The sequence below is a fragment of the Odontesthes bonariensis genome, chromosome 18 (assembly GCF_027942865.1).
Source record: "Odontesthes bonariensis isolate fOdoBon6 chromosome 18, fOdoBon6.hap1, whole genome shotgun sequence".
Lineage (NCBI taxonomy): Eukaryota > Metazoa > Chordata > Actinopteri > Atheriniformes > Atherinopsidae > Odontesthes > Odontesthes bonariensis.
The window spans coordinates 19,830,952-19,852,051 of NC_134523.1; the positions used below are offsets into that span (position 1 = coordinate 19,830,952).

Below are 21,100 nucleotides of genomic sequence, written 5' to 3' on the forward strand. Positions count from 1 at the left end.
CTGGACAGATAAGCTGCCAACTTTGATTTCTTATAACATCTGACTGAGTTATAGAGGTTGCTTTAGCAGCAACCACAATTTTCACAATAGTTTAAGTAACATTGGTTCTTTTATCTTAGTCTTTGGCCATGAATGCAAGCTCCCTTTCTCTACCTCTTCACAGTGATCCGTTTCTGTTGTTGTTTTGGATTGATTAACACTTGAGAAAATTGTTATTGAACTTAGATTTACCTAATGGGATTTTGTGACAACATCATTTTCTCCTCCTTTGTTACCTGAAAGCACCTAGATTACAATCACAATGATGGAATGAAAATCGAAATGAGGGTATCGTTTTTCTGTGAAACGGAGACGTATGCCAAAGGTGGCAACAATAAGGAAGGCATATTGTTTTTATTTTTTTTTTATTACTGTAGTCGTTCATGTTTATGATATAAACGGCTCCAATGTGTTGACTTGTGCCACTTTAGATTATCAATTTATCTGCTTCTATCTTTTGTTAAGCTTTGCTGTTGTTCTTTTATATGTTGGGATTTGTTTAAAGTGTGGTTGGGATGCAGTTGAAATGGTGCGTTTCCATGGAGGCTTTGTGGGGTTTACCTCTGGTTCAGCCGGTGTTGCACGTGTGGCATTGCACATATGCACATGTTTCTGGATGTTGGTGGAATGATTTATTTTCGAATTCTGTCATTTTGTTTTCTAGATTTTTACCCACACCCGAAGCTTGAGTATGAGTCAGTTTGCATGAAAGCCCCTTTATTACACATTACCGAACAAGTGTCAGGACCAGAACCTTTCTGCTAGAAGACCAGTAACAGTAACATGCAGCTTCTGTTGAATCACCCACGATAGCTAATGACCTGTTAGTTTCCACCTTTTGCTTTTTTTTTTTTACTCAAAATCCCTTTGAGTAAAAAAGAAAAATGATCATCTCTAAGTGCTTCATACAAATCTAGATGATCATTAGAGGTAGCTTGCTTTATAATCCAGCAGAGGGCATGCTAAAGCATTTGAAATGTTGCGTGTTTATTTAAACTTGTTCGTTTAAGCTCTACTTCTCGCCACAGATTTATCTGTCAGTGGGGTTTCATGGCACTGTAAAAAATCGGATTAATGGCTAAATTACAATAAGAACGAGTTATTAACTTCATGTATACACCTAAAGCCTGATTTATGGTCGGTGACGCAAGACGCAACGCAAGCCCCCCCTTGCGTGCTTGCGTGTGTCTCCTCAATTTTCTAAACTTCACGCAAGACGCGAGCGCAAGCCACTATCTACATCACATCCGGCGGCGTGTTTCATCCCCTCATAAAAGACCGCTGTTTTCAAACGCCAAGGTAGAAAGCGAAGAAGAAGAAGAAGAAGAAGAAGAAGAAGAAGCATGAATCCACTCGAAGAGAGACTTGCCGAAGAGGTCCTGGCAGTGAATTTCCTTTCATCGTAGTAGGCTTGTCATTGAAAAAACCCGCTGCTCCACCTACTGTCCTGGCGGTGAATCGCCATGCAGCACACGCAACCGCCGACAAAGCAAAATGAAGCGGAAACATCTCGAGACATTAACTCAAGCGCAAGACGCTAGCGCAAGGGCAGTTAAGAGGTATAACTCAGCCTTTAGTTTGACTAAAAATTGGACCCAGATCGGGTTACTCGCAGTCGGATAAAGACCCAGAGATAACTCGGTTGATAGTCGCACTAAACGTGCCTCTAGACGGTGACGCACGTTGTGAATTGGACTTTGCATCGTTCTGCGCATGGTCGAGATTTTTCCCCCGGTCGTGCTCTTCGTTCGCCATCTTTCTCAAATGCCTGAGGCTGTGTTCGAAACCGCATACATCTCTTACTACTCCTACTACTCATACTGACTTTTTTCCCGAATGCATACTAGATTTGCCAAAATGTTGGGCATGCATCATGAGGTTACTACTCATACTCAAACTACCCAAGATGCAACGTAACTTGACCTAGCCGATCGTCATTTCCTGTCAAAACGGCAGTTTCAAGCTAGCTACAACTAGGGCAGGTTCACTTCCTGTTTTCAAAACAAAAGCACCAATTGTATCATAATGGCTTTCCCTATGATAAAAGGCAAACAGTATTTTATTACTGTGAAAATAACCGGAAGTGCGTTGCTCACTGCGGCTAGCTTTAGTAGCGCCGAATTCGTGGGAACAAAATTGTAAATGGCCGGTATTTTGGCAGGTTTTCAACACGTTGTGGATCTAAATGACTACTTTCTCACCTGAAAATATTTCAAATGTCGCTAAAGTTTACAGAGTTTAGAGCTTAAGCGAAATCGGCTTCAGGCCAGCTGATTTTGGATCGGGTAGGAGCGAAATGCATTGTGGGTAAACGCTCTGCATACTGTCTGATCGATGAGTATGTAGTATGCGGTTTCGAACACAGCCTGAGTTTGTTGTTGTCGTTGGTTGTGTAGAGGTCAACCGGAAGTGGCTCTATTAGCAATAGTTGAAATGGGTACAGCGCCACCTATAGTACCGGGGTATGAGATGCTTTGTGCCAATGATTCCATTTATTCACCTCCCTGTATACTTGGATAATTGCCCTTGCCCAAATAAGGAGCATCATCCAACTATAGCTATAATCTGATTAATCTCATCATGTAGACCCACTGTGTGTCACCTGTTTCTCTTTATTTGATAAAGGGGCTCTTTGTATTCAGTAACAGCTATTAGAATCCACGAATATGAACTAAACTCCTGGGATGACCCCATAAAAAACTGGAAAGGAATCATTGGCACAACAGCTGAGACAAAACCTGTAGACACAGCTGACCTTTAGAAGGAGGTATGCAAATTGGACCATATCAATGAAGTATATGTAACATTAACGCTGTTTTCAGTTAGCTATCTTTAAAAATGCTGTCAGAAGAAGAGTCAGCTCCAGCATTAAGGATGCTATAAATTGTCCTCTAGATATTCACTTAACAGATATTGATACATTAATGTTCTTCCCAGACAGGAAATGAGACTCTAGTGGGGAGAGAAGCTAATGTTCTTGGAGAGTTGTTGTACTGCTTTCACTACAATGTGGTTATAAAAGAGGAAAACTCTAAAGTCAATCAACACTAGCTGCAAAATGAACACATGGATGAAAGTGAGTGCTGCTCACATTTGTATGAAAACACTGTTGAGCTACTGGAAACGGTACCACGCAAGTCCAAACTGTGTTTGTGCTGCGTGGATGGAGCGGCTAATACTAACAGGGTTTAATGTCTGTGTGAAAGTGCAGTGTTCATCACTGAGGAATGCTGGGAAACTGGAGGACGCGGGACAAAGTTTATCGAGCCTGTGAAGAAAAACGAGTGACAGCATTCTTGAATGTCAGCTTATCTCACTGCTTCCTGTAAGAACAACACAAACACGCACTCAGAGCGGAGCTTTTTATTTTGCCAGAGCTTTTTAAGGACTGTTCAGAGCTCTGAGACTCGCTGAGAAACGATGAAGGGGGCTGAAGTCTGCACCAACACTGACCCAGAGAGGGCGGTTTGTTGTTTGATGATCAACAACTTCTTCTTCTTTTAGCATGTTCCAAGTTACATGAGCGTAAACTTGATGTACCAACATTTCTCACCATACATAAAACCTGTCAGTATTAAGGTGGTTGATTTACAACGGAGGAGAAAATAAAACCGATGCCAAGATAACATTTAGTTTCTGAAGTGACATTTCTCCTCAGCTACACATACTTCTTGTAAATTAAAGTTTAATTTCTTTCCATCTTTTCATTTTTTCTTTTTCATTTGTCATCCTGCTTTCCCTCTTATTCCATTTCTTTTTTCCTCCTTTCCGTCACACTTTTCTTTCCACTCTTTCACATCTTTTCTTCTTCTTTCTTTGCTCATTCCTTTTCTTTGCTTCCTCTGACCCTTGCATTCTCCCTTTTCCTCTCTGCCTCTCTTGATTCAGTGCACCTCCCCCAACTTGCTTTTCCTTTTTCTATCTTTTTTTTGGTCACTTTTTTTTCTTCCCTGACTTCCACTTTGGTCTTCAATCACTTTTTCTAAATAACTTCCCTCTACCTGCTATTTTTTCTCTTTCATCACTCTTTACCTCATATTGCTTAAGAATTTCCTTTTATTTCCTATCAGGTGATTTGGACTGACTCGTACACAGAATTCATATTTTCCTCCTCTGACCCCCATATCATCTCTTCTTTCTCACATTTTGCTCTTTTCCCCACTCCCCCTCTTCAATTATCTTTTTTTATCCTCCTCCCTTATTCTCCTTTTTCTCTATTTTATTTTATTTTATTTTTTTTGCCTCTTTTTTTTCTTTCCCTCTTCATCTTTCTCTCCCTTCATCCCCCTCACTTACTTCACTCCCTCACTCTGTCTTTGTTTCTTTTAACTTCTTCTGTTCCTCCACACTTGTTGTCTCTGGTTGCCAGGTGATTCTGGCTGGTTGCTGTTGCCAGGTGGTTGCTACGTGGTGTAGGTCACATGACTGTGTTTTTCTGTCTGTTTATGCTGAGTCACTGAGTTGTCTTTAAGCCATGTCGGTGTCTCTTTGCTGATTGAGGTTTAGCACCACTTTAAGTTAAATTTCCACTAAACTTTAAGTATAGAAACCTTTTACTTCTCTGGGATTTCTTGCTCACACAGATATTTTTACTCTCAAGATTAATTGCTGCATGTTATTGCAAAGATCTTTTTAGTACAAATAACATAAATCTGAAAAAAATGATGAACTGTTGCCATGAAAGATGGCGCACGCGTCTTAAGCTGTGCTTCGTAGATGGTCCCAGCTCACTTGTCTCATTAGTTATGAATACATTTATCTCTTCAGCTCGAAGGAAGCCTTGTTTGGATGAAAAGTGAATTGTAACGGCTTTCCACCTCAGCATGGCTGGAAATGGGTGTTGTTTATCTTGTACGGGGTTCTCTTTATTATGGGGTATTGATTTTGAATGTGAATTTGAATTCATGAAGCATTTGCTTTGTACTTCAGGATGCAATGACTGGTGTGCTGGTTTCCTGTACTCTGTAGAATCGCTTATGTCACGTGCACAAATTAGAGCTTTGGGCTTTTTTACTTATGTTAAAGATCTTCATGCCGATGATGTGTTATTGTGTGTGTTTGAATGTGTGGCTGTGAGTGTATTGCATTCTACATGTTTATTATGATAGCATTTTCCTTCCCATCTGTTGTCAGTAGATTAATTCATTCTTTACCTGTGACTCCTTTCTCTCCTGTCTCTGCTTATTTGTTTTTCTTTGTTTCTAGCAGTTAATCATCTCGGTTCAAAATGCGGCATTTGCCCCCGGTCGGCTCAAAAACACACTATTAAAACAACCAAACACAGAACTTTAGATTTAAAATACAAAAATAGTTCAAATACACAAATATGTCAGATCCACAGCCATCAGATAAAAATGACGCCCAAATTCCAATGAATAAAAATGCACATTTGCATATGTGAACAGCTACACAGTATCAGTTTTTGTTTTTGCACCTGTTGGCCTCGCTCACACTTGGAACTGATTTATTTAAAACTCAAGGTAATGTCTGAAATGCAGCTAAAACAACACAAAGATAATTTGATGCACTCGCTCCATTTATACAGCTTTTCCCAGCTTTGGCTGCTAGCATTAAGCAGCCTTTCATGTTTGGCTTGGGGCAGCTAGCTGTGATGGGGCCAGGCCAACAGAGCTAATACTGTGACACTTTCTATTATTGTATTATTCATAGTGAATCACCGGCAAGCCTCAAATCAATAATTTATACACACTTCCTGCCAGGTACGCATGTTTCCATAAACCTAGATTACATGCAGTTTCAGCTTCTTTCACATTTTAATTCCCTGCTTTGGCAGGACTCGTTCAGCAGGAGATTAAAACTTTATGTTCAATTTCTGGAGACTGATGAAAGAGATGAATTGACTTTTGTTTCACTGAACAGAATTTCTCCTAGCAGTCATACCTTTATCTGTGAAATGTCAAGCTCTACTGTTAGAGCGCCTGTTTGGAGTTGTTGCACCTCGAGTCTCATAAAACAGCCGGTGTGCTCTTGGTTTTCTGTTTAAAGGCATTTAATTCTAAAATATGAAAAGCCACCTCTGCAGGCTGCCCCACTTGGACCTTAAAGTTCAGCTGTGAGTTTTTTTTTTTTGTGACCCAGCTGGGCCACTGCACGTCACCTCGGATGGAAAATCATTCTGACATTTACAGCAAAGTGAAACATTGAAGAGAAAGCAGAGAGTGACAGCATGAAGAAGCTGCTGTCACTGCGCTGCTGCCATTTGATCGCAACAACACTGCAGAGCTTCCTGTGTTGTGTGGCGTTAAAAATGGCACCATGTTAAGTGTTTATTCCTTTCTTCTGCTTCTGAAAAGAGGCAACGAGATGTACACCAGTTATTCTGCCTTTTTTTTTTTTAATCCTCTTCATGCACCTACCGACTTGACAGAAGGGCAACAAAAGTTGCACACAGAAAGTTGATGGGAACGGTAAAAAATGGTCCAGCTTTTGGGGAGGGTTTGCTGATGATGTTATTCAACATTAATTCCGAAGAAAAGGCAAACTCTTTACATATATATTAAGATTAATATATGTGGATCCTAAAAAAAATACGCTCAGATTCTACAAGGTGTTAATCACAGGGAAAAAAAAGAAGAGGAGAGAGAAGCTTATATTAAATTTAGCAAGTCTCCCCTGAAGCTGTTAGTAAGAGGTTTGTTTCATAAATCAGATAAAAGATTCTTGAGTTTTCCGAGTTAAATAAATGACTGCAGGAACTGACTGCTCTTAAATAAATGCTTTTCTAAGTGGAAAAATGTTGGCCGGCAGCAACCATAAACTGATTAGATTTAGGTGTATGGGTGTGTGGACACACACCTGTTAGATGCTGACATTGGACAGATGAATGGGGTGTGTTTGTGTTAACTTTCTGGCCTTCACTTACCGAGTATTCAGTTCATGCAGCCATGAGGGATGGTGAGTAGATGTCATTGGTGGTTATTATATTTGACAGCTGTGGTGCGCATCAGTTTGGCCGGATACACACAAACACTGAAGCTTTTAAAGCTGCTTTTATTAGGATATTGCATTGACTCCTGCTCATTGTGTACCCCTGACCCCAAACTCTTACTCAACCAATGCTGTCTTACCCCAACCTTAACCTAACATTACCTCACACCTCAGTCCTAACCGAAAGTATGAGCTGAGAAATGATGTTCTGCCTCTTTAGGACCTGCCTTTGGTCCCCGTAAGGATTACCAGTCCAAGCCGGTCCTAATGAGATTTTAAAGATAAGAACACCTACAGTCGATTTAAGTAAACAAACAGGTTTGAGCATCCCTCTGGAAAAGTTGAGATGTTTCATCTGGCAACACGTTATTTAACCCTAGTTGATGTAGTAGCTTTTTCTTCCTTAAAAAAACATGTCAGAAGATGCATCATTTGGTCATGAAAAAGATGTTACTCATTTTCACCAAGTCAAATTATTGATCTACATCAAGCACACAAACCAACCATGAGAGGTTATTGAAACTTGTAAAATTGGGTTGAGAACTGTCCAACAAATGATTAAAACCTGGAAGGATAACGATTAATCTTCATCATGGGAAGAAATTGCGATCAAAGTCTTCTGACCTCAAACATTTATCATTTATTATCTCTTATTGGGTGCTTGGATTGATCTAAGCCAGAGAGATGTTCATTATCTTTTTCTTTATTTCAGTATAACTCTTTATTCATTTGAAACATTATTCTCCGAGATGTCACCATCTCCTCCTTTTCCTCCTTCTGTTTTCCCTCTTCTCCTCCCTCCATTTTATACCTGTCATTGTTTATAACCTGTTATATTTTTAGTTTGCATCCCCTCATTCCTGTCTCTCTCAGGCTCCATTAGTGTTAATTGTCTGTTTGATGTGTCTGTTTATCCGAAATGAGGCAGCAAAAATGAGACGAGCTGATGTTTATAGTCAAGACAGCAGTTAATAGTGGTTTCATAATTTCACGGATGCAGAGCCATGGCAGATGTGTTTGTGTGGTTACTTCTAATGCTCTCTTTGTGGGGACTCCATTATGGAAAGAAAGTAGTGAGTCCCCATAATGCAGATCATTCAACGTTGGGTGAAGACGAGTGCAAGCTTTGTGTCTTAAATATCAGTCCTTTTCTCAAGTAACATTAAGTTAACCTTTTGGTATTTGTAAGTCTAAGTAAGTGATTCACTTCAGATCTGACATCAGCTTGAAAGAAGCCAGATTTATAGTACAGTTCCTCTGGATCTACATTAACTTTAATGAGGCCTAATTATTGTCAACAACCTGCAGCTCCAATCTGAGACTGAGCTGAGCAGCAGAGGATCCGTAATGCTGATCATGGACTGATCTCGAAGCTGAATAAAGGGGATTCTTCACAAACTACTTGATGCAACTAATGGAGGTCCTTGTTCACAACTGTGAGCTTAATGAACTCCAAATATTGATTAGTTGCATGGCTGCAGTGAGACTTTTTCCTAATACGTCTACACAAACAAAACAAGGTTACTTGAATGCTCGCTAGACAAAATCTGTGTTCTTCAGAAGACAAAAAAAAATAATAGAATGAAATTGGGTTTCCTACATCTTAGATCTTAAAAGATTATCAAAAGAAAAACATTAAAATGGAAGTACACAAGCTCTTTGCCTCCAAATGTGACGAGCGGCATTCACAATTACTATTTTCAACTAGATTTATATGATTTTTGGGTGTTTAAATTACCCACATTTGCAACTGCATTTCCAAACATTGTCGGTTGTTTAAAATAACCAGTTAGTGTCTAGAGATGGCATGTGTGACCGGAGCATTTGAAAACACTGTTCAGCATCACAAAGAGCGTTTGCATACAATGAAAGCTTGTTTAAAACAGCATTTAGAAACTTGACCGCTGATGCTTAGGCGTTGGTGTTCAGCCAAAAAACAGATGAATATTCTGATCTGTGCAGATAAATGGGAGGTTCAGACGTGTATAGGAGAGCAGATAAAGTGAAATAACGGTGTGGCTCTATGATAGCTCTTTGGCTGTAGAAAACCAAACCAGTTTTAGGCTGGTTCCTAAACTAAGGACCTGAACAAACACTGGAACCACTTTGAGCAAATATCGGTATCTATCAGCAGCAGAGGAGTGAGCGTAGAAGTGCTCCTTGTTTCCTGAGATGTGTTGCCTTTCAGGGTGTCTTATAGTCTTTCTGTGTCCAATCTCAAAATCCTGTCTTTCATTTGATGTAGCTTATCGCCTGTGTGCGGTGCCTGGATCCAATAGATAAGACCATCAAACTGAGATGACCGGTGACTAGCTTCTAATGGTATGTGGAGGAATTCAGTATTGCATTGAACTAGTTCATTGAGAGTCAGCCTCTGCCTGTAAACACATTTGCTTGCAGATGAATACGTCAGTGATTAACTACGTCAGGTCAGTTGGCAAGTGTCCCTGGAAAGATGCTAATTTCTGTTTACTTTCACTCAGACGGTAAACAACCTTTTGAGATGATTCATTAAAAGCTCAAGGGAACTCATGCTTCAAGATAACTGCTTCTGCCTCTGTGTGACTCTTAGTCACCTCCAATGTTCATTATTCAGGGTGTGAATCTGCTGCTAGTGCTCGACTGAAACTCAAATCAAAAGTGCAAAATAGATGTAGTTGGTTTGAAGTAAATCAGGCGAACATCTGATCAGAGGAAATGAGAGCTGAAAATCCTCCTGCTCAGGTGACGAGGACAAAGTGAGAGAAGCGGAGCTATATGAGTCGGAGCTCGTTCTGTCGCTGAGGTTTTTTTGTTGGCTGTGATGGAGCAGAAAATGGGAAAAAATGGCTGTAAAAGCTGACTGAGTTTGACTGCCAGCCCCCCCCCCCGTTCACCCTCAGTGGAGCGATGCCTCCAGTCGGCCCGTATTGACATGGAGATACTTTAGATGAAGAGTTTTCTTCTAGGATAAAAGAGTAAGACAGAAAGCAACCATCCAGCAGATCTTCAGAAACTGGCCAAAACGGAGAGATGCCACTTTTTTTTTTTTTTTTGGTGGACAATCTGAAACACTCAATGATCTGTCAGTGCTTTTACGCTGGTGCGCCAGATATAACAACAAGCCAATACAAGAACTCAGACTGAAATCTTTCCATTTAAAAGGAAAATTAAGCACTGCCTTTTAGATAATCTATTATTATCTGTGAGGCAGTTTTTTACACTGACATTTTTAGTCCTTTTCCAATTTGTTCGGAAGGGTCTGATATTGATCCAACTTGAGATCCATCGCCACAATATTAGAAATTATATTTAAACCAAATGGTTAGTCATAGTAAATGACTGTTAAATGAATTAATCAAAGCTGCACATGTAAGAAGGAAAACACAGCCTTTCAAACCAGTTTAGTGTCCACAAACACAGCACCATGATATCCCATCATAAAACAGATTTAACTTCACCCCCTCTCTTCTCTCCATTTCTTCCCTTCTTACCATCCCATCGATCATGAGCTTCGACTTCCCTCTGCAGACGGATCATTAACATAATGGCTCCTCAGTCAAATCATCATTACAGACAGAGCTGCAGTAATGGTTGTTAGTCTTATCAGGGCTGTTGTTTTTCTGTAATTTAGCATCTGAATAGCTCTGCTGCAGTTGGGAGCCGATCCAGCGAAAAGAGGGGGGAACAGAGAGGATCTTGCTGGGGTTATAAACGAGGCTTGATTACAGCGTCCAAACAAGTGCAGGTTCAGTGAAGTGCTGATAAACCGGCTGTTTGAGCCGCCGATGCACATGTGTGTCACAGGGCCTCATCATGTTGTGGTGCACTGGGAGTAGGCGTGTCGGCCTGATTAACATCCTGTGTTTTCAGTTGTTTTTGTAACTAAATCCTCCTTTTTGTTTGTTTGTTTGCTTTTGCATAATCACGCACTTTTCACGGCCTACGGTTCTACAAGGCTAACTGTAATTTATTGGATCCTGGATGAGGTCGGGTTAAAATTAGGGCCGATCATAATTGGTTTACGGTTAACGTTGTTGCTCCTAATTCGTTTGATTTTGAGGCAACTTATAAAACATGTTTTAAATCCGCTTGGTGAATAAAGTCGACGTAGACTTTTGCTGAGATGTGTGTTAGGGTCAGCTGTCCAGATTGTAACATCAGACTATGTTCATTGAGTTAGGGTTTCAACTAATATCTGTTCTCATCTGGGCAGTTTACCATTTGATATGGTAAAATAATGGGTTTATAATGGATATAAGTGGGTCCCCAGTATAAATCTACCATTTCATCCTACTGCAGTGTCAATAGTCAGATATTCATATGAAAGAGTAAAACTAAAGGGAAATTGGTCTGACATGTTTCTTTTTCTCTCTGCCTTTTTCTTTTGGAGGTTCTTTGATTTGATAACACTTTATTTGTCCCCGAGGGGCAATTTAAAAGGCATAAGAAGCAGCATCATTAAAAAAAAACAAACAACATAAAAAACTAAAGTGCTACAGTCAGTACTCTGGTCAGTACCCCCTGACACAGTGGCTGACACAGTCAAAGTGCTCTGTGCTTTGTTGGTCACAGAGGACAGACAGTGCTCGAACAGGGTGTCCAATGATTTTTGAGCAAACTCTGGTGATGCTGAGTAGTCGCGTCCGATCTTGCAGGCTGATGGAATAGAACCAGGAAATGAATGAAAAAGATAGGACGCTCTCAATGAAGGAGCGATAGAAAGTCAGGAGGATTGCTTTGTTCACTCCGAATGATCTCAGCTTCCTCAGCAGATATTGTCTTTGGTGACACTTTTTCAGGATCTCGTCCGTATTAGCAGAAAACCTCAGAAGGCTGTCAAACTGTACTCCACAGGCTCACCCCGGATGGTGGTAGTGATAGCCTCTGCCAGTTGTCTATGCTTGCTTGAAAACGTCATAATCACCTCTTTAGTTTTTGCTGAGTTCAGCTGGAGACAGGCTCCCTCACACCAGGAGATGAAGTCCTGAAGAACAGAGCTGTGGTGAAGACTTGAGGTAGAGAGCAGAGACAGCAGGACTGTGTCGTCCGCAAATTTAACCAGGTGACAATTTGGTTGGGTGGACCTACAGTCATCGGTGTAGAGGATGTAAAGCCGGGGCGACAGGACACAGCCCTGCGCGGAGCCAGTGGAGGTGTGGAGGATGTTGGAGTAGGAGCCATTTACAAACACCCTCTGTGGCCTGTTGGTTAAAAAGTCAGTTATCCACATAATGAGCTGGTGATTCAGATTGAACCGGGTACTTAACTTTCCTGCAAGGATGTGTGGCTGCATCGGGTAGAGCATTAGTTAACCGTCATAAGTTAAACTGTCACATTTGCCATTTCATCAGCTCTGATGGAACTGACTAAATGGAAACGAGCGATTTAACATCACAGAAACGCACTAAAAGCCTAAAATAGGCCTGAATTCTGGGAGATGTAGCTCATCTTTGACGTTTACAGCTTTTAGCCCTAAGCACTTGAACACTTTTCTTTTCCGAGTCAGCGATGACTAGTATATCTGAGTGTTTCAGTGTTGCAGCTGTCAGAGAGACATTCAGCTTTGACTGCTGACAGAAACGCCAACTGCATACATTTAAAAACCTTGTGTGTGTGTGTGTGTGTGTGTGTGTGTGTGTGTGTTTTAAGATGGTGTGTTTCTTGAAAGGTTCTAGCTGTTGGAGCTGTTCACAGCTCCAGCTGTTGGCTAATCTCATGGTGTTGTGTCTTTGCTTGCTTAAACGTATTCTGACAGTTTTGGACTGTAGCTTTTTAGTCCAGTCCATTGAGACGTTTGTTGACCTGTTTCTTCATAAATAGCTGCTTCCTTCCGAGGCCGGCAGTGTTCCTGCTCAGGGTTTAGGGTATAAACTGCTACCTAATAGCTTGTCCCACTGGTTTTGACATTTACTGCCCAATCTGTCATCTTTGGCCTGATTTTGAAAATGAACTAGAGTCTGTAGCCACACTCGTAGTCTCATGAGGTTGTGCTGCTTATTTTACCCACCAAATAAGATGGATGGTTGAAAAAAGAGGAGCTTCTTGATTCTTGGTTTGTCACTACAAATGGTTCAGGAATGTAAAGTTTGCGCTGAGAGACGAGATGAATGATATTTGTTTTTGTAATGTCAAGTATGTAAACGTTTTATTTTTCTTCCTCTGTCAAATGTGTATGATCTTATAAGATAAGATGTTTTGTTCTAACATTTTCAACTTCCTTGGGTGATTTCAAACAAAAGAAATATGAATTCATATCATACAATAAATCTATATATTAAAAAAAGGAGATAAAAGTAGAGAAGCAGGGTGAAGCTATGTTTGTCTGGAGTTTGGTAGCCATTGTTGGTCTTTTGTCTGTTCGATTTGGTTAATTTTAAACGTACATCTGCAGCACCTTCCCTGTTCTTAATGTGTTTTGATGCTTCTTTTCTTTTCTGAGCATTTCTATTACATCTGTGCGCTGTTAAACAGTTACTGACGGTATCGAAATAAACATTTCTCTCCCAAAAATTTGATCGGTGAGCTGTGTTTTCCCCCCCCCCCCCATTTTTTCTGTTTGTTGAATTTAAACGTATGTGGTTTATTGGAGACTAATATCTTTGTTTTTTTTTCTTTTCTTTTTTTCCATGTGCATGTCCAGATCTCGGCTGTCTCTCTTTAACAGGTACGTGTCACTGAAAACCCATTTTCTTTGTCTGCTTGCACTGGGCTGTATTTAATCTGCACGACATCGGTGCTCAGAGGAACCCTTCATGCTGCTCATTTGACATTCTTTTTTTCTTTGAGATGCAAGCTGTTTGTAATCGGCCTCTTTTGTAGTTTTTCACAGCATCTGAATAGTGCTTGCCGTCTATTCTACAGATAGACCAAAGATGGGTTTAATACCTGGAGTTCACATTGTTTTTTTCTTTGTAGTTTCACTGCGACAAGACATCTGTCTGGTTGTTGCACATGGAAATGAATCATTTGTTTCACCTTTATCCAGGTATTATACGGATTTATCATTTCCAGTCATCGAATTCCTAATATTGGAGAATGGGGAAGTTGATGATGGTGAATCGTGAATGCACACAGCCCCTGCTGTGAGTCAGGAGCCGAGGACAACTAGGAGAGAAAAGAAAACCTTTGACAGACACACTACGTTATTGAGCATGTTGTTACCCGAGGCTAAGTTGCTAATAGCTTTTCTACGTACACAACATACAAAGTGTGTAAGGGTTGGGAAATGCAATCCATTACTTTCTGGGTTACTAACTCATCTAGTGGATACTTTTGGTCGTCCAGTGAGCAAATGTTTCAACACAAAGTACTAATGTTTGCACTGAAATGCATTTGTAAACCTAATACCAACACAACACGGACGTCTGAAACGGTTTCACTCATCGCCGGAGGTTTAGACTCATGCCCTTTAGTTTTGCAACGGTCTCGACTTTAAGCTTCAGTCTCCCGTCAAAGCCAGCCGTGTTCATAAAACGATCATCTGTGTAGTGGGCTGCCAAAATCCAAAGGGTTTGGCAACTGTTGCTGTTGAGGAAAAGGAAATAACATCCACTGATCCAACATGGCTGGGTCTTTAAGCCAATTGAAAAGGGTCAGCTGGCCCTCGCAGCCGAAAACACATATCATTTGAGCATATCATTGCTGTTTTGGCTCTTTTGCTTTTAAACTGGTTTGGTGGATAACATGCATGCGCATCATACATGTGTAATGCCTGAAGGATATGACCATACAAGGGAATCCAGAAACTATGATGTCATGATGTCACAGTTGCCGATTTTAAAATCCTTGCGAGTTTGTGATTGATGGATAAATTGAGTTCCTTTCTGGATAAAGATATAGAAAAGAATAATAATAAAAAAAAAAAATTACTTAGATGAGCTCAATAATGCAATAGCTCGAAATGTATAAAAAATGTTGAGTTCAAGACAGTGACTAGATATTTGAAATGACCTTTTTTTTTTCCCCCGTCATATGAAGAACTAAAAATTCTTGTGGTTCTTTGGTCTTCTACTAAATAGATTATATCTACATATTTAAAGGTGGCTAACAAATATCAAGTTTAGAGAAGTAGCTTCTGTTAATCACGGTGGAATTAAAAAAAATCTTGGAGAGAGATCGCATCGATTGTTCAGTTTAAAAATGTATTGAGCATGAATTGTATCATATCTTATTGATTTAGATACACATTGAATTATTTGATAAGGGAGAAATACACACCCTTAAGATAGGTTCATCTATTAGATTATTATATTTAGAAGTCATGAATGAGGAATGCATGCTGAGCTGTTACCAGAATCCCCCTGTGAACATGTCTTAGTAACAGTAGGTGTTCCACTGTATAAATTTCAATTTTCTGCTGTGTTCTCTGTCATAAGGCTTTGCGTCATGTTGATTGATTTAGTTTAGCCTTTGTTCGGGTGTGACTGGTGCTCTTTTAAGTACGTCAACTTGTTGCTCCCTCTTCTTCTGTAGTTCTGGCTGTATATTTAACGCCACCTACTGCTGAATGTGATGAACCAAACCTTCCTAAAGGCTATGAATGAGCTGGGCTACTTCAAACTTTTTCTCTGAGTGATCATTTTACGTGTAAATATAACCCCAATCTAGATGCAACCATTGTCTTTTACATTAACTATAGGGTGATTATGACCCTCAGACCACACCTGGTGGGTGCCACTAGCGCTGTCCCAAACGATTATTTTTCAAACGATTAATCAAGAGATTATTTTTTCGATTAGTCGACTAATGTAACGACTAATTTTACGATTAATCTAACGATTATTTTTTCAGTTACCGATTATTTCACATTACAACTTTTCACACAATATGGATATGAAGACATCTGTTGTTAATATAGAAATTTTTATTAAACATGCCACTTTTTCTTGCAAACATGGCACTTATATTGTGCAAACTGCAAAATAATGCATTCTGATGCCAAATGTAGCATCTCACAAATTAACTAAATAAATAATAAGTCACCCAGGAGGAATATACCAAAAATTAAAAATAAATACTCTTCAAACTCTACTACTCCTTCCTCCCTCTCTCTTTGTGCAAACATGGTACTTATATTGTGGAAACTGAAAAATAATGCATTTCAGTGCCAGATGCAGCATTTAACAACAAAATGAATTTCACCCAGGAGGAATATACCAAAATTAAATCAACTTGTAATGCGTGTTTACTACTTGGAACTGGTTGCTACTAGATCGTGGAATTTCGACAGTCAACAGGTAGACTAGAAATACATAATGGCAGAGTATAAAATCCACCGTCCGGTGTTAGCAAATAGATAACACAGAAGAAACATGTGGGGACTGGTAGCGCTAACGGCTTTAAACTATAGGCAAACATGGGACCTGTTCTAGTCGTAATTAAAAGACGTAAATTTTACGCCGGGAATATAACTAGACAACAACTCAACAGTCTAACGTAGCGTTTATTCAGAGAGGGTCTTTGGTTTAGCCAACTACAACTACTGCTACTGCTTGATAAATTAACATAAATGAAATCAACAGAACTTGCGATGTTTTGCTGCCATCCTGACATGGAGCTCCAGGCTGCTTTCGTTTCAAGTGTTCGTGCATCGCTGATGTACTGCTGTGGTACGCCAAATTAAATTTGCATAGTCTGCAAACAACCACATTCTTTGCAGCGTTGAGGGTGAAAAATTCCCAGACTCTGGAAGACGGTGTGCGTGTTTTTTTTTTTTTAGCTATATGCTCTTCAGTGCTCCCACTACTGCTTGCCGCTGGCATTGTTATGAATTCTTCTTCTTCCGTTTTAAACTAAGGCGTCTACACCGATTGGCGACTCTGGTGCATATTTACTGCCACCGCTGGACTGGAGTGAGAGTTCATCTAGTAGGTCGTTTGGAATGGGGACTTCAACCAAAAAAAAATAATAATTTGCGACGCATCGGCGCATCTCGTTTCCGAGACGAATAGATACAGTGACCAGGTACTTCAGACTCCAGCTCGAGCAAAGATGGCAAGGTGGTCACACGTAACTGTGCCGGAGATGAAAACGTTTATTGGAATGTGTATGGGCATGGGACTCCTTGTGCTGCCAGTACGAAGAGATTACTGGCGATTTTAAAATAAGTATATAAATAAATAATTAAATTCTAAAATTAAATTTTATTTGATTTTATTACTGTTTTCTAATTGAAAATAGCGCTGTTCCTGCACTTTACTTTTTACATTTTCTATTTTCGTGAAGGTGTATGTAAATAAACTCAATTTCCAAAGAAAGCCACAGGTTTAAGCTCTCAAATACTTTTTGAATTTTTTTTCTATGCTACAGAGGCTGCAAAATCAATCATTTAGTAGGCGTTGACACAATTGCTGAATTTCCAGAAAAACTTCAGGTTTTAGGGGGTCTTTCTGAAATCGCCCATAGGTTTTACAGGCATTCTTTTCCAGGCGTTTTAGGCCTAAATGGGTTAAGGCAGCTCAAAGCTTCTGAGAAAAATCAACTTTTGGGAACAAATGAAAAACTTCTCAGTCCCCGTCCCCTCTCCTCCTCTTCACTCTGACAGTGGTGAGGCTGCCAGCGCCGCTTAACTTCACTTCACTGAGTTTTAACAGCTAATCTGCCAGATGGTGAGCTGTACTGGAGCCGAGATGGAGAAACTCCCAGGTTAACTTGTCTGAACACGACCCAAATCAGTGATCCAGCAGACAGCACACACAGGTGGGAGGCTTTGCTGCGTCCTTGCCTCAGATGCCTCCTGGACGAAAGAGTCGATCGATCGTTACATCTGACTATCTCCTCTGCAGTGATGTTAAGTCCCCGGTATCATCTGTATTTCACTCTTTAAAAGTAGTCCTTGCCAAGCTGTCTATATGATTTTCTTCTTTCTTTTTTTTTTCTTCATGAACAATTTGTGCTGACTAGATTCATCAGCCATCTTTAGCGCAGGGGTTCTACTTTCCACCCAGACAGGAATACTATTTTCGATTCTCCGGGATTTCAAATGAAGCATTTGCAGGTTAAACATCTGACACTTGGTGTGTTCAGTCCCATTGATCGGCTCGGTTCCGAAGTTCGAATTAAAAACACAGCTCATGGTTTGTCCTTTCAATTTTTTGACAGGAATGGTTGGAGTCGGCAGAGGTTGAAATATTGTAGTTTTCTGTTCAGTGATAAACGTCCATCAATGGCAGAAAGGAAAACTGCAGCAACCTTGAAGGAAACACATGACCTGGTGTATCTTGGCGAAAAAGAGTTGAAGCAAGCTGTTTTAGCTCCTGGTTTAGTTGTCAAAGAGCCCAACATGCAGATTGCTGTGTGTTGGTGGTTATTAGTTGTTGCAGAAAGCTAAGGGAAGACTTTGTGAGGTAGTGAGGGTCTTACAAGGTTAACAATATAAGTGTGAAAATCACTCAGCAATGGTCAGGTTTGTAGCTGTGATGATGGTCAACATTGTTCACAACATAAGGTTATTTTTCACTGAAAGAGGAGAAAATAATATTTTTAGTTTATTTACAAACTTACTGTTTGTAAGCCAATACTTTAGGCCACAATTTTGTTCAGAAATATTAAGAGGATATGAAGGCAAAACCAAATGACAGACATGATAAGCAACTGGATCGATAAGATTGTGTGGGGTATCTCCTGGGTGAGTGAACATTTTTATAATTATTAAAGCTGCATAGTTTAAAGTACCAAAAATTGCAACTCATCCAGCTTCAAAACATAGTTCATCTATGTGTCTTTTACCAAATACTTTTACTGATACACATTATAAAAAAGGGAAAATTTATAACAACATTTATCACATAATTTCTTATCTTTGCTTCGATTTCGTGTGAGATTGAAATATATTATGGCAGCAAATTTTTTTTAAGATAGAGTATCCTGTTATTTACAAATTAGAATTAGAACCACTTCTACATGTGCTTCCTGACGGTTCTTTCCGTACGAGAAGCCAAAACCAAACCAAAGAAAATAAAAATGAAGGTCGGTCCTCTGTTCCTGCAGTCTGGACGTAACAAAACTAAGACATAAATGGTCCTGAAGTGAAGGAAACTGTTGTTCCTTAGTACGATCACTGTGTGTCCAGAAGGTTTGTGAAGTCCAGAGATTTCTTCATTAAAGTTTGCATTGTTCTAATTTTTCAGTGAGACGACCACATCTGTCTCTTGACACACACACACATATAATGTCTGATTAAAATGGGATACAATTTAAAGGCCTACAGAAAGGTGATTTTTTTTTTTTTTTTTTTGCACAAAACTGAAATAGCAGATTGATTCCTTATATACCATGGAATTTTTTTATGATTTTAAACTAATTTTAGGCCCCTGGATAGTCCTGATTAGGCCCAATAAACTATCACCACATTTGACTCGAATTTGGCAAACTGGAACGACAGGTGCGTGACGTCGCGAGTGCCAGCTGCTGGAACAATCACCAGTAGTTCTAGTAGCCAAGCCAGCAGTTTGCCAGACCTGGACAGCTTCTTCACGGCAAATTTCGATGTGTGCCGCGGGACGTCGCTTGGAAATATAAAACGTTGGGTTCAGTGCAGTTTTTATTGCGAGTAGATGTACGGAGTGCGTGTGTTGCCCTCAGCAGCAGCAGCTCACACCACCGGGGACAGAGGAAGCAGAGAGACCCGCGGTCTTGTGTCTGTGCCTCCCTGTCCGCCTGCCTCCTCTCTGGTGAAATCAACCGGAGCCATCCCGCCGTGTTCAGCTCTCTGCGGTGCGGACAGGAATCCACCTGGCGGAGAGTGGAAATCAGCCGGCAGAGCGATCATAAAGAGCCCAGACGTGTGTCCACGTCGGGGCTCTTTATGATCGCTCTCCTGGCTGATTTCAGGACAACCATCCCGCGGTGTGTCCGCTCTCCGCCAGGTGGATTCCCCCTGAGTTTCCGCACCGCAGGGAGCTGAACACGGCGGGATGGCTCCGGTTGATTTCACCAGAGAGGAGGCAGGCGGACAGGGAGACACAGACACAAGACCGCGGGTCTCTCTGCTTCCTTGCAGAGAGACCCGCGGTCTGCAGATATAAGGATTTCCAAGCGGCAAATTCAAAATCGCAAATTTCATGTGTTTATGAAATGTTTTGGTGTAGAGTCCATTGATCATTATTGTTCCTCTGTGTATGTATTATCATTATGTATTGGGTGTAGTGTCAGCTTTCTGTAGGCCTTTAAAGGACAAGATCGTTTTTTTGACATTGGGCCCTTGATTTCACATTATAACATGATGTTCTACTCACCCCTGCTTGTTGTTGGTCATTTGGAGCTGTTCCGAAGATATTCGCGAGGCGTCTGGCTGCTCTCTTGAGATATTCGGCCATGAAACGGTTTCCTATGGGCAACGTTATACAGGCACAAACTACGCTGTTTATAATTTATTAATTACTCTACACCAGCACTGATAACGTGGAGGTGCGTCGCTTACTTAAAAAAATCCGGGTTACTAATTTTGAATTTTAGCCGAATGAATAAATAGGCAGCAGGTCTGTGGGCTGTTTGTGGTAGTAGCACGACGAGGACGTCAGTAACACCCACTTTACGACAAAAATTCAAAATTACAGTAACCCGGATTTTTTTTAAGTAAGCGACGCACCTCCACGTTATCAGTGCTAGTGTACAGTAATTAATAAATTATAAACAGCATAGTTTGTGCCTGTATAACGTTGCCCATAGGAAACCGTTTCATGGCCGAATATCTCAAGAGAGCAGCCAGACGCCTCTCGAATATCTTCGGAACAGCTCCAAATGACCAACAACAAGCAGGGGTGAGTAGAACATCATGTTATAATGTGAAATCAAGGGCCCAATGTCAAAAAAACGGTCTTGTCCTTTAAGAACAAAACAAAGACTTGGATATGATTTTAAGGCTTGATTTGTGCAGACACATAAAATGTGCCCTTTTTTGTAAACCCTTTAGCGGTTATGAATGGTAGATTAAATAATCCTATCTGGACTTTTTCTTTTTTGTTGATTGCTGTGCAGTCGACGCGGTGACAGCTCTTTGCTTTGGGTATTTGTGCAGAATGCAGATGATCATAATGAGCACACTGATTGGAAGCGGAGCAGCATTTGTATGGAGCAGAAACTGACCACTTTGAAAGGCTTTGATCAGCCCTGATCTGAAAACATTGTGCCA

At 40.4% G+C, this 21,100-nt stretch overlaps 1 protein-coding gene across 6 annotated transcripts in view; it reads left to right on the forward strand.

Moving 5' to 3' along the window:
• Positions 1-21,100, forward strand: part of LOC142367250 (semaphorin-6C-like) — a 191,438-nt gene that overhangs the window by 49,746 nt on the left and 120,592 nt on the right. For 5 of the 6 annotated variants that reach the window (XM_075449229.1, XM_075449228.1, XM_075449233.1 and 2 more), the window contains one exon: positions 13,610-13,633. The exons of the other annotated variant lie outside the window; for it this stretch is intronic. The gene's annotated coding sequence lies outside the window, so the exon portion shown is untranslated. The remainder of the gene's footprint in view (positions 1-13,609; positions 13,634-21,100) is intronic. 6 annotated transcript variants of the gene reach the window in all.